This window comes from Chionomys nivalis, chromosome 10 (assembly GCF_950005125.1).
Source record: "Chionomys nivalis chromosome 10, mChiNiv1.1, whole genome shotgun sequence".
In the NCBI taxonomy this organism is placed as follows: domain Eukaryota; kingdom Metazoa; phylum Chordata; class Mammalia; order Rodentia; family Cricetidae; genus Chionomys; species Chionomys nivalis.
In genome coordinates, this window is record NC_080095.1 from 16843247 (window position 1) to 16857909 (window position 14663).

General features: G+C 44.1%; 1 pseudogene; it reads left to right on the forward strand.

Moving 5' to 3' along the window:
- Window positions 1-12710: 12710 nt before the first annotated feature.
- Window positions 12711-14349, forward strand: LOC130882237 (crooked neck-like protein 1; annotated as a pseudogene).
- Window positions 14350-14663: the final 314 nt, after the last annotated feature.

Consider the following 14663-nt stretch of genomic DNA (forward strand, 5'->3'; position numbering starts at 1 on the left):
AAACAAGCACCATTTGATATATTGATTTCTGGGTATGTGCACTGGATTACGAATGCTTCTAAAGTAATAAACGTTATAATAGAATTCTAGAATGGAAAAAATTGTTGCATGCAGAATGGAGCACTCCTGAAAAGTCATGTCTGCAGAGTGAAAATCAGTGAAGCAAACCATGGTGCTTGCAGGAAGAAGAAAAGCCTGAGCCCAGGTGTTGGAAGCTAGCCTTGCCCACGGAGCAAGACTCCAACTCACAAAAATTCATCGTGCCGGGCGGTGGCGGCGCACGCCTTTAATCCCAGCACTCGGGAGGCAGAGGCAGGTGTGGATCTCTGTGAGTTGGAGGCCAGCCTGGTCTCCAAGAGCTAGTTCTAGAACAGACTCCAAAACTACAGAGAAACCTTGTCTCAAAACCGCTCCTCCAAAAAAGTTCTAAAGTTTGAATCATAAACATTTTGTGTAGTAGAAAGCGAGAACATAAACGATAGAAACTGTGCCAGTGCTGCAGAAATGCATGACACTAACACCTCGTAGGCTCATACATGCTGACAAAATAGCACTACAATAATATCCTTTTAGTTAGGTAATTAATTAGTTAATTTTTCTTTTGGGATACTGTATCTCTCTTCTCTCTCTCTCTCTCTCTCCCTCTCTCTCTCGTTTTTTTTTGTTTGTCTGTTTGTTTGTTTGTTTTTTGAGACAGGGTTTCTCTGTAGCTTTGAAGCCAGTCTGGAACTAGCTCTTGGAGACCAGACTGGCCTTGAACTCACAGAGATCCTTCTGCCTCCCAAATGCTGCCCAGGCTGGCCTCGAACTCACAGAGATCCACCTGCCTCTGCTTCCCAAGTGCTGGGATTAAAAGCATGTGCCATCACCACCCGGCCTGAAACTATCTCTCTAAATATCCCTAGCTGTCCTGAAACTCCATAGAAAATTCTGCCTGCTGGGTTTTGAGTGCTGGGATTAAATGTGTGATTGTCACACCCAGTTTAAAATACTTAATGAGGGGTTGGAGAGATGGCTCAGAGGTTAAGAGCTATTCTCCCAGTGGTCCTGATTTCAATTCCTAGCACCCACATGGTGGCTCACATTTATCTGTAATGAGATCCGGTGCCCTCCACTGACATGCAAGTAGAACACTGTATGCATAGTAAATAAGTTTTTTAAAAAAATCCTGGGGGCTGGAGAGATGGTTCAGTGGTTAGGAGCACTGGTTGCTCTTCCAGAGGTCCCGAGTTCAATTCCCAGCAACCACATGGTGGCTTACAACCATCTGTAATAAGACCTGGTGCCCTCTTCTGGCGTGCATACATGGAAGCCTAATGTTGTATACATAAATAAATAGATCTTTAAAAAAAAAAAGAAAAAAGAAAAAATCCTTAATACATTTTTAGAATACACGTTAAATTTCATTTTGTTGTTATTTGTCTTTTTCTAAAATACAAATATGGATCAGAATTCTTAGAAATACTAGGGTATGTTCAGTGAGCAATCCCAATCTCTCATAGCTATGTTATTTTGAACCAAAAACAGATGTTTATAATGGACATCTTGAGGGATAAATAACAGCCTCAATTATCTGAAAAGTATTCGGTTGGGTTTTCTAGTTAATAGCGGAAAATATACTTTGAGAGGGAAAACCTCAATAAGCAGAAACTGAAACAAAAAAAAATTGTTTACCTTCAACCATAATATTCAGTTGCCCATAAGACCAATATCCCACTGGCATGATGTTAATGCCTTAATCTCAGCATTTAGGAGAGAGGAGCAATAGATGCCAAGGCCAGCCTAGTTTACACAAAGACTCCCAGACCACTCAGGGCCACATAGCAAAACTCTGTCTTTAAAAAGGAAAGAAAGAGGGACTGGAGAGATGACTCATAGGTTAAGAGCACTGACTGCTCTTCCAGAGGTCCTGAGTTCAATTCTCAGTAACCACACAGTGGCTCACAACCATCTGTACTGAGATCTGGTGCCTGGTGCCCTCTCTAGACTGTAGGCATACATGCAGACAGACCACTCTATACATAGTGAGTAGGTAGATAAATAAGAGAGATACAAAGAGAAACAGGTTCGGCCGGGCGGTGGTGGCGCACGCCTTTAATCCCAGCACTTGGGAGGCAGAGGCAGGCGGATCTCTGTGAGTTCGAGACCAGCCTGGTCTATAAGAGCTAGTTCCAGGACAGGCTCCAAAACCACAGAGAAACCCTGTCTCGAAAAAAAAAAAAAGAGAGAGAGAGAGAAACAGGTTCATTTAAAAGAACTAGCTAGGCTGAGCATTCAAAACAATAGGTCTCCGTGTCATGATTTGGGACATAGTTGGTGGCCCAAAATGAAAGGAAGGAAGGAAGGAAGGAAGGAAGGAAGGAAGGAAGGAAGGAAGGAAGGAAGGAAGGAAGGAAGGAAATTAAGACCAGTATGCCTTAATGGCCTTAATGCTTATGTGAAGGCTTTATTCTGGTTTTTGGTTTTTGTTTTGTTTTTCCAGACATGGTAGCATACTGCTGGAATGCCTGTCATTTCCAGAGACTGAGAAAGGAGGGTGGTGAACTCAAAGAACTCAAAGCCAATCAAGCACAGTGGCACATACCTGAAATACCAGTACTTGGGAAGGGGAGCAAGAGGATCAGTAGTTCAAGGACATTCTCAGTAACACAGTCAGTTGAGAAACCAGCCTGGGCTACTTTAGACCCCTCTAAAGAAAATAATTCCAGCACTTGGGAGGCAGAGGCAGGTGGATCTCTGTGAGTTCAAGGCCTTCCTGGTCTACAAATCGAATTCCAGGACACCCAGAGCTGTTATACAGAGAAACCTTATATCAAAAAACTAAAAAGGAAAAGAAATGAAAAGCCAGTACTTCAGTCTGATGTGTTGTCCAGTTTACTCACCAAGTCAAGGGCCAATGTGTAGGACACTCTGTGCTTGTCCGCTTCCCATTGTAATTCCACTTTCTGTGTAAACAGGTTCACTCTGGGCAGACAGCTCATCCTCAGTTGCATGTGTTCTCACCCACAGCAGGGGCAGAGCAGAAGGTATTCCATTCCGTGGCACACAGGGAAAGAAGGCCATGTCAGGATTGTCCCCATGTTCGCACCATCCTTACACGGCTCAGCTTGCCTGGCTTCTTACTCACAGTCGGAGCTATGCAGCTGATCTTCCCAAATCTGTCATTGGCTCTCATGTCCGTCTGGGCACAGGGTGGTATGTGATCTTCCTGAGCAGTCTGACTGAGGATGACAAAGAACTTCACCCAAGTCTAGCTTGGGAGCCAGTGAGTTTAACTGTGATCACCTTTAGGAGCATAGGTGAAAGATAAACTTACAAGAACATAAACAACTTAAAGGGCATCCATGCCACAATGGAACAGTGTCCTCTCTACAAGCAATTATTAATTGCTTATATATCCTACAGACAGGGATGTGCACCCTCCCCGCCTTCCAAGATAGCACTGTGAGTGGCCCCAATCTTGTGAGATTCCTGTGCAAGTGACTGCAGCTGCTGTGGCTCAAGACGGAGGTGATTCTGTGGCGCCAGCCGCTTTCTGGTGAGGATGGGGCGCATAGAAAGGCCAGTGAGGCCCTGGATCGTAAACCCACTGCTGCGCTGCTTCGGCTGTGAGGTGAGCGCCTTAGAAACAGTGCTGTGTGGAATGTCACTACAGTGGATAAGTAGTTCATAAGTCCATGGTATTTTTTTTTTTTTTTGGTTTTTTTGAGACAGGGTTTCTCTGTGGTTTTGGAGTCTGTCCTGGAACTAGCTCTTGTAGACCAGGCTGGTCTCGAACTCACAGAGATCCGCCTGTCTCTGCCTCCCGAGTGCTGGGATTAAAGGCGTGCGCCACCACCGCCCGGCCTCCATGGTATTTTTGACAGAGTGCAGCCGCTTCCAAGACGGAAATGGTACAGTGTAATCAACCGCCACCTGAGGGAATGATGCTGTCCTAGACTCAGGGTTCAGCAGGTTGCTCAGTGCCAGTCACAACCAGGTTCCCCCTTCCTGAGTAGAAGTCTTACTTCTCTGTTGCCATGACCAAGACACCTTAAAAAAGAAAATCTTTAATTTGAGGCTTAAAGTTGCAAAGGGTTATATTCTATGACAGTCATGTCAGGGAGCATGGCAGAAGGCAGGCATGCACTGTAGCAGTGGCTGGGAGCCTATATCCTTGTCCGTAAGTAGGAGGCAGAGAGCACTAACTGGGAAGTGTGGGCTTTCGAAACCTCAAAGCCCACACCCAGTGACATACCTGCTCCAACAAGGCCACACCTCTTAATCCTTCCCAAACAGTTCCACCAACTGAGAAACAAGCATTCAAATATATTAACCTGTGGAGACCATTTTCATTCAAACTACACATGGTAAATTTTTCTAAGCCCTTGAAGAAACTTCACTCCTGCCATCATGACCACCTAGTTCATGAGCCCGTTAGGCAATGACAAGGGTGGCTGGGGAAAATAATTGACTGCTATCCACAGAATAGGTCATCTTATCTACTTGATTACAGGCTGTTTCTGATGAGGTCACTTTTTGGTGAGTTTACAAGAAAACATGAATAACTTCACATCTTTTTTTCCATTTGGAGAGGTCTATCCACATACTCTGTCACCAATTTTTCAATCATGATCTTCTAAGTTCCTAAGTCCCTGTCCAGCCACCTAAATCATTGGCTAAATCTCATCAATCTGTCTATAGTTACATATCTGTCCATTTTTCCTTCTGAGTAAAATGTATAACAAGATGCACCACAGGGGGCTGGAGAGATGGCTCAGAGGTTAAGAGCATTGCCTGCTCTTCCAAAGGTCCTGAGTTCAAGTCCCAGCAACCATCTGTAATGGGGTCTGGTGCTCTCTTCTGGCCTGCAGGAATATATACAGACAGACTATTGTATACATAATAAATAAATATTAAAAAAAAAGATGCACCACAGAAGTTCTACTCACTGTGGGGATTTTCCTCACCACTGTCCTTCAGGAATGCCCCAGAGATGGGTCATAAGTGTTCCAATTGCTTTATTTCCCATTAGTGTTCACAAAACATGCACAACTATCTACAATCAGGCACTGGCCTTCTCTCCCTCTATCAGCTGACCATAGGGTACACTTCGTAAGGCATGGATGCAGGAGTAAGAAATGTGAGCATTGGCATCGCTCTAAGTAACTCACAGGGGCCTCAGGGCTTTCTTGGGTCCAGTCTAACTTTTGATAATGGCTTGCTAATGTTCATGTCTGACTCTATGTCTTTATGAATCAGATAGATAGAAGCCAGTTCATGATGGGGTGTTTAGGTTACATGGTCATTTAACAGCCCATTGTCAAGCATTCAGTTTCTACTAAGTTCTCAATAGCTGGTCAAGAACTCCCTCTTAAAAAGGAGAGTAGTTATCTTCAGGTAACAGCAGAGCCTTACTCAAAACCTGCAAGGGAGAGGAGCAGTGAGGTGATTCAGCAGGTAGAGATATATGGGGGCAGATCTGCTATCCTGAGTTTGATTTCCAATCCCAGAAGTTAACAGGAGAATCTACTCCCAAGAGTTATTCTTTTTTCTCCACACTCAGATCATGGCACAGGAGCACCTGCACTCAAAACAAAATAAATAAAAAAAATTTCAAAACCAGCATTTTTCAAAGTTACCTAGTATGTGGACAGAAGTAACATACCCAAGTGAGGAATATGCTGCCTCCAAAACTCAAGTAGACTAGCAACTGTGCTTCTTTCCTAGTTAAAGTAAGGGCTGCATGCAGCCATTTATTCTCCACCTCAAATTGCAAAACCCTCAGCAGGTGTTACAGCCTGGACTCCTAGGAATTTCACTGAGAGAGGACCCTTGGAATTTAGTTGAATTTATTTCCCATTCTCCTATACACAAGTTCTTTACCAAAAAGTCTGGAGTAGCTGCTGACTGACTCATGTGATCCAGTTAGCATGATGTCATCAGTGTAATGGACCAGTGTGATAATTTGTGGGAGAGAAGAATGGTCAAGATCCCTGAAACAGCATAACACAGAGCTAGAAGTTCCTGTGTCTGAGGTTGGTTAGTGAGGTGTGTTGTTGACCTTGAACAGCTGAAAGCAAATCTCTGGTGAGCCTCATAGCCAAGTGTATAAAAAAATGGCATTTGCCGGGTCAGTAGCTGCATATCATGTTAATCTGCCTAGGCAAGAAAACCACATCTGGTACAGTAACTGAAATTGGGTTCACCATTGGTTAAGTCTCCAGTAATCAAATGGCGTTCTCTAAGATCTGCAGAGTCCAAATAGGAAAGTTAAATGGGCCTCTTAGATTGCCACCCTGTTTCTTTCAAGTCCTTAATGGCAGTTCTGGTCACTCTGATCCCACCAGAAATACAGTATTGTCTAAAGGTCACATTTTTTCCAAGTAAAGGTAACCCTAATGGCTTCCATTTGGTTTTTCCACCATACTAGCCTTCACTGTACAGGTTAGAGAACAAATAAAGGAATTTTGCCACTGTTCCAATTAGGCATTTTGGGACTGAAGAAATAACCGTCCCCCTGGGCACACTTGGTTTTGGTGACCTGACCTCCAAAGATTAATTTTGAGGGCTACAGTGCTGTTTGGCTCCTCCCTAAGTCAACATCAGTGCAGAGCTAGTGTCCTCTTTCCTCATTACACAGTCTCCCTGGTAAAAGACCACAAGTCCCTTTAGGGAAGGACAAGACAGTGAAATGTCCTTGATAGGACCTGGCATCACCTTTATCCATAGGATTCTGGATCCACAAACTGACTCAAGACGGAGAATTATTTGAGGGCCTGTAGCTCTCTGCCTCTATGATCCAAGGTATCATTTTGTTCTTTGGAATGTCTGCCTAATACAGACCAAATAATTCAGTAGGCTTCTTATCTGTTTAACTTGTGGGAACACAATGATCAATTAGCCAACACCACAGGTCTATATGAGTCAGATAATCATTGTTTGACCTTTGCTGTCCCCCTTGTCTTTGGTGACAGGATACTACCACTGGGTCCCACCACACCAGGTTCCAGCGTGCCCATTGCATTTAAGTTTCAAGGTTGTATGTGGCTCTCACTGTAAGGTCTGCCAGAATGAGAGCAGCAACAGCTCCTCAGGTCCCAATGCTCCTCACAGATCTGTTTCCTAAAGCAGCAGTAAGGGCACATCTGGACCCTCCCACTGTGGAGCTTTTACACAACACATCCACTCCACCATTCCAGTTTTTGGATCTTCGGAATACCTCCATCAGGCCATGCAGTGGTGGAGCACTCCTTGAATTCCAGCACTTGGGAGGCAGAGGCAGGCAGATCTCTGTGAGTTCGAGGCCAGCCTGGTCTCCAAGAGCTAGTTCCAGGACAACTAGGGCTGTTACACAGAAAAACCCTGTCTCTTAAAAACAAAACAAAGCCTTTATCAGTTGTAAACCAAGGCATGTCCAGTGTATTCAGGTCATTTACAGCAGGCCATCTTTTGCCCTACACTAAGCCGACCAGATAAGCTCTTAGCACCTTCCTTCCTTCCTTCCTTCCTTCCTTCCTTCCTTCCTTCCTTCCTTCCTTCCTTCCTTCCTTTTTTCTTTTCTCGTTCTTTTCTTTTGTTCATTTTGTTGCTGTTTTGTTTTTTGACACAGGCTGGCCTCCTTGGAGAGCTGCCTGCCTCTGCCTCCCAAATTCTAGGATTAAAGCCATATGCCTCCGCTGCCTTTTTAGCGCCTCTCTTTGTAAACTAATCAGAATCCCTGCTCAGAGGACCCATACCAATAAATTCAAGCCTATCTAATCTCATGTTCCTTGCACCACTATCATACACCTTAAAATCTGTTTTCCTCCCAATCCATGTTCCCCAGGCCTCTGCTTGTATGAATTAAACTCTAAAGTTCTTTAGGAACAGAGAAGTGTAATAGACCTCCTGGGCCACAATGTAAGCCACACCTTTACCTGCAGGTACTCTTAGAGGCTGAGAGGTAAATTTGCATCATAGTTCATCCATCTCATGAAGGCTTGTTCCTGGGCTTTGGTTTGGTTTGATTTGGTTTTTTTGAGACAGGCTATTACTGTTGCCCCATCTGGCTTCCAGCTCATGGTAATTCAACTGCCTCAGCCTCCCAAGTGCTAGCTTTACAAGCTTGAACCTAGTGAAGGCCTGGATGATGTATGGGAGCCGTTAATATAAGTGTAGATGGCTGGAAGCGTTCACGGGGACAGCAACTGAAACAGAAGCCCTCGTCCAGGAAGAGTGGCGCTTGCATATTTGTGTCGGTTGTCTTTCTCACCTTTCTCCTATTCCTTTTTCTTTTTTCCAGCAGGATTTGATGCAATTCAGACTAGCCTACGGCTTGCTCTGTAGCCAATGATATCTTTGAACTTGAACCCTGAACTTGATCCTCCTGTTGCCATGTACTGCCTACCATGCTGGAAAACCTTTGTGTGTATAATGCTGGAATCAAACCTAGAAACTTGTTCATGCTGGGCAAGTGCTCTACCACTGAGCTACAGCCCCAGCCCCTCTCTTCTTCCACTTTTATTCCATCAGGACCCAGCCTATTGGCTGATGCTGCCTATATTCAAGGCATTGCTTACCAGTTCTTTGGGAATATTCTGGCAGACAAACCAGGAAATCTCCTTCACTAATTCTTTGGGTAGCTCTTAATCCAGACAAAATGAAAATTAAGAGTAACCATCACGGACTGGAGAGATGGCTCAGAGGTTAGGAGTACTGGCTGCTCTTCCAGAGGTCCTGAGTTCAATTTCCAGCGACTACATGGTGGCTCACAACCATCTGTCATGAGATATACCTTCTTCTGGTGTGCAGACAGAGCACTGTATACATAATAAATAAATCTTTTTTATTTTTATTTTTTTATTTTATTTTATTTTATTTTATTTTTTTTTTTGTTTTTTTGTTTGTTTGTTTTTCGAGACAGGGTTTCTCTGTGGTTTTGGAGCCTGTCCTGGAACTAGCTCTTGTAGACCAGGCTGGTCTCGAACTCACAGAGATCCGCCTGCCTCTGCCTCCCAAGTGCTGGGATTAAAGGCGTGCGCCACCACCGCCCGGCAATAAATCTTTTTTTAAAAAAGAGTAACCATCACAGTAATAAATGGCTGTAATCTCAGCACTTGGGAGATTGAGGCAGAAAGATTGTGATTTTAAGGTAGCCTAAGAACAAATCAGACTGACTCAACTAATTTTTTTTTTTTTTTTGGTTTTTCGAGACAGGGTTTCTCTGTGGTTTTGGAGCCTGTCCTGGAACTAGCTCTTGTAGACCAGGCTGGTCTCGAACTCACAGAGATCTGCCTGCCTCTGCCTCCCGAGTGCTGGGATTAAAGGCGTGCGCCACCACCGCCCGGCCTCAACTAATTTTTTAATTTGTTAGTATGTGTGTGTGTGGTGTGCATGTTTATGTGTGGTATACATGTTTGTGTGTGAGTGTGTGGTGTACATATTTGTGTGTGTACATGTATGGTGTACATGTGTGTGGTATGCATGTTTGTGTGTATATTGTGTATGTGTGTACACACATTTATGTGCATATGGAGGCCAGAGGTGGACATCAAGTATCTTCCTCAGTGGCTTCTTCATCTTACTTTTTCAAATTTATTTTTGTTGTTCATAATTACATGTGTCTATATGTGGGTATGTCCACAAACTATGTGTGTGTGTATATATATTAAAGGCATGCACCACTATGCACAGCAAAAAAGGTTTATTTTATTTTAACTTATATATATATATATATGTAAACTAGGCATACCTTTAATTCCAGCACTTGAGAGGCAGAGGCAAGCAGATCTCGGAGTTCAAGGCCAACCTTTTCTACAGAGTGAGTTCCAGGACAGTCAAGGCTACACAAAGAAACCCTGGCTCATAAAACCAGTTAAATAATGTGTTTGTGAGTTGCAGGTACCCAGAGACTAGAGATGTTGGATTCCCCAGGAGCTGGAGTTATAGACCAATGAGCCACCCAAAGACAGGATCTCTCACTGAACCTGGAGCCTACAGGTTGGTCTCGACTGGCTGGTTGGCAAGCCCCAGAGAGCTTCCTGACTGCTTCCTTAGTGATGAGATTACGGGCACACAGCTATGCCTGACTTGTTTGTGGGTACTGGTGATTGAAGTCAGGTCCAGATGTTTACATAGCAAGTGCTTTATCTTCTGAGCCATTTCCACGTCCCCTCAACCAGTTACTTATGTTTAGGTGTGTGAGCACACACACTTGTGCAAGCCTGTACAATCACAGCACTCATGTGGCAGTCAGAGGATGACTTTCAGCCTTCCACCTTGACGAGGCTGGGTCTCTCTTGTCACAGCATACTTCAGGTCCTCTGGGCCATGAGCCTCTCCTCTCGCCGCAGCAGAGCTGAGATTACAGGCGCTACTCAGATTGCCAGGCTCAGGTAGCAAGTTATTTTATCCACTGAGCCATCTCCCTGGCCCAGCCATAGTTGTGTTGTTTTGTTGTTTTTGTTTTTTGAGACAGGGTTTCTCTGTGTAGCCCTGGCTGCTATAGAACTCACTCCCTAGACCAGGCTGGCCTTGAACTTTTAAAACAAAAGAAAATGAGGAAGGACACAGTTTGAGCACAGCGCCTATGCCTGTCTTCCCAGAGGCAGGGCCACCCTCAAAGTCATAACATGCAGAGCACAGAAAACAGTGATTTCTATACAGTCACTGTTATGGACCATGTTTTCCTTTATTTTTGCCCCATAAACATCTTACCACAGATTGAATATACTGAGAAAACGAGGAAGTTATTCAGAAAGTTGTTTGGGGTATGGGAGTTACCACTCATGCACACTAACACAAAAATAAATAGGACTTTTAAAAGAACTGGTGAGGGTGTCTCAGTGGATAAAAGCGGTCGTTTCGCAAGCCTGATGGCATGAGTTCAAGGCCGTAGCCCAAGGTGGAAGGTGAGAACTGACCCACACGTGCCCCACGGTGGAAGGTGAGAACTGGCCCCACACATGCCCCATGGTGGAAGGTGAGAACTGACCCACACGTGCCCCATGGTGGAAGGTGAGAACTGACCCACACGTGCTCCATGGTGGAAGATGAGAACTGACCCACACGTGCCCCACGGTGGAAGGTGAGAACTGGCCCCACACGTGCCCCATGGCGTGTGGGCACTTGCACTTGCACATACACCAATAAAGAACATTCAAAACAACCCAGTCATCTCAATAAAATAAAAATTCAAAACTAGGGCTGGAGATATGACTGAGGTTAAGAACATTGATTGCGCTGGGCGGTGGTGGTGCACACCTTTAATTCCAGCACTCAGCACTCGGGAGGCAGAGGCAGGCGGATCTCTGTGAGTTCGAGCCCAGCCTGGTCTACAAGAGCTAGTTCCAGGACAGGCCCCAAAGCCACCACAGAGAAACAGCCTTCCTCAAGACCCAATAATACCACTTTTAGGTATATATCCAAAGGATGCTCAATCGTGCCACAAGGACATGTACTCAACTATGTTCATAGCAGCTTTGTTTGCCATAGTCAGAACCTGGAAACAACCTAAGTGCCCCTCGATTGAAGAATGGATAAAAAAATGTGGTACATTTACACAATGGAGTACTGCACAGCAGAAAAAAATAACGACAGCTTGAATTTTGCAGGAAAATGGATGGAGTTAGAAAACATTATTTTGAGTGAGGTAACCCAGACACAGAAAACAATTATCACATGTACTCACTCATAGGTGGTTTTATTTATTTTTTATTTATTTATTTATTTATTTTGGTTTTTCGAGACAGGGTTTCTCTGTGGTTTTGGAGCCTGTCCTGGAACTAGCTCTTGTAGACCAGGCTGGTCTCGAACTCACAGAGATCTGCCTGCCTCTGCCTCCCGAGTGCTGGGATTAAAGGCGTGCGCCACCACCGCCCGGCTCATAGGTGGTTTTAAAACATAAAGCAAAGAAAGTCAGCCTACAAACCACAATCCCAGAGAATTTAGACAACAATATGGACACTAAAAGAGACTTACATAGATATAATCTACATGGGAAGTAGAAAGTATCAAAGACAAGATCTCCTGAGTAAATTGGGAGCATGGGGACCTTGGGAGAGGGTTAAAGGGGGAAGGGAGGAGGCAGGGAGGAAAGCAGAGAAAAATGTAGAGCTCAGTAAATATCATGGGAAAAAATTTTAAAAAATAAACAAAGCTAATAAATAAATAAATCTGTTAAAAAAAAAAAACAAAAACACTGCTTCTCGATAGGACCTGGGTTCAATTCCCAGAACCCAAAGGGCAGTTCTAGCTGGGCGATGGTGGCACACGCCTTTAATCCCAGCACTCGGGAGGCAGAGGCAGGTGGATCTCTGTGAGTTCGAGACCAGCCTGGTCTACAGAGCTAGTTCCAGGACAGGCTCCAAAACCACAGAGAAACCCTGTCTCGAAAAACCAAAAAAAAAAAAAAAAAAAAAAAAGAAAAACCAAAAAAAAAAACCAAAAAACCAAAAAACAAACAAAACAACCAAAGGGCAGTTCTATCTGTAAAATCCCAGCCCCAGGAGCTCTGTTGCCCTCTTTTGGCCACTGCAGGCATTGAACATATGTGTTGCACAGAAAAAACTTACACATAAATAAGTTGTATCCATCCAGATATGCAGGCTTGGCTCAACATATGCAAGTCAGTATATGGGAATGCATCATATAAATACATGTTGGGACAGAATGATCACATGATCTCTTCAATAGCTACAAAAGAAGGCATTTGACAGAGTTTCACATTCCTTTGTGATTGAAGTCTTGAGATGGCTCAGTGGCTGAAAGCACTTGCTGCCAAGCCTGACGTGGGAGTCAACATCCAGAACGGACACGGGAGAAGAGAACCGACTTCCGTAAGTTGCCTTCAGACTTCCGCGTGCTTGCCACACACACACTAAAGAAAATGTTTTAAGTCATAGACACTGGAAAGAGCAGTAAAGAGCACATGCTGCTCTTGCAAGGAACTTGACTTTGCTTCCCAGCACCCACATGAAACTTAAAACAAAAACTCCTTTAAAACTTTCTGTCCAGCCGTCAGCTCATAAAGGTTCATTTAGACAAAGTACAACAGAACAGCACGGAGATGAACATATGAATGAACATCTGTATGTGGCCTTTGCTAAATTTGAGGAAAATCAGAAAGAATTTGAAAGGGTACAAGTTATCCACAAATATGCCCTGGATAGAATTTCAAAACAATGGCCCAAGAACTCTTTAAAAACTACACCATCTTTGAGAAGAAGTTTGGGGACGGCAGGGGTATTGAAAATATCAGGAGCAAGCGGAGATTCCAGAATGAAGAGGAAATGAAGGCTAATCCACACAATTACGGTGCATGGATTGATTACTTACGCCTGGTGGAAAGTGACACAGACGCTGACCCTGTGCGAGATGTCTTTGAGGGAGACATTGCCAGCATGTCGCCCATCCAGGAGAGGAGCCGCTGGAAGCGCTAAGCCTATCTCTGGATCAACTATGCACTCTATGAAGAGCTGGAAGCCAAGGGACCTGAGAGGACAAGACACGTATATCAAGCATCTTTGGAACTAATTCCTCACAAAAAGTTCACATTTGACAAAATGTGATTATACTATGCACAGTTTGAAATATGACAGGAAAAGCTGCCACTTGCCAGAAGAGCTTTGGGGACTTCCATAGGCAAATGTCCAAAGAGCAAATTATTCAAAGGTTATATAGAACTGGAACTATAGTTTCGTTTCGAGAATTTGACAGATGTCGGAAGGTTTATGAGAAGTTCTTAGAATTTGGACCTGAAAATTGTACCTCATGAATTAGGTTTGCAGAATTAGAGACAATCCTTGGTGATATTGATAGAGCTCAGGCAATCTATGAATTAGCCATCAGCCAGCCGAGCTTAGACATGCCAGAGGTACTTTGGAAATCATATATTGATTCTGAAATTGAGCAGGAAGAAACTGAAAGAACACGGAACCTTTACCGACAATTGCTTCAGTGAACACAGCATATCAAGGTACGAATCAGTTTTGCTCAGTTTGAGTTATCCTCAGGGAAAGAAGGAAGCGTGGCTAAATGCAGACAGATTTATGAAGAGGCAAATAAAACCATGAGAAACTGTGAAGAAAAGGAAGAGAGACTTATGGTGCTGGAATCCTGGCGGGGTTTTGAAGATGAATTTGGAGCAGTATCGGACTAGGAAGGAGTAGACAAACTCATGCTAGAGAAGGTCAAGAAGAGACGAGGAGTCCAGGCCGCCCATGGGTCCGATGCCGGGTGTGGAGAATGTTATGATTGCATCTTTCCAGATGATGCTGCCAACCAGCCTAACCTCAAGCTTCTGGCAACAGCCAAGCTTTGGAAGAAAAAGAGGCTGCCGAACAGGATCCAGATAAGGACATTGATGAGAGTGAATTCTCATCTTTTTAAATGTTGTGACTTTATATAAATTAATAGTTTAGAACCTGACTTCTGAATGTTTTTGTATAGTTACCTAGTAAGGACTTGTTTAGCATCTTTGATAGTTACCTTTTTTTTTTTTTTTTTTTGGTTTTTCGAGACAGGGTTTCTCTGTGGTTTTGGAGCCTGTCCTGGAACTAGCTCTTGTAGACCAGGCTGGTCTCGAACTCACAGAGATCCGCCTGCCTCTGCCTCCCGAGTGCTGGGATTAAAGGCGTGCGCCACCACCGCCCGGCCGATAGTTACCTTTTGAATTAATTTTAAAAACACTCTTGGGCCGGGCG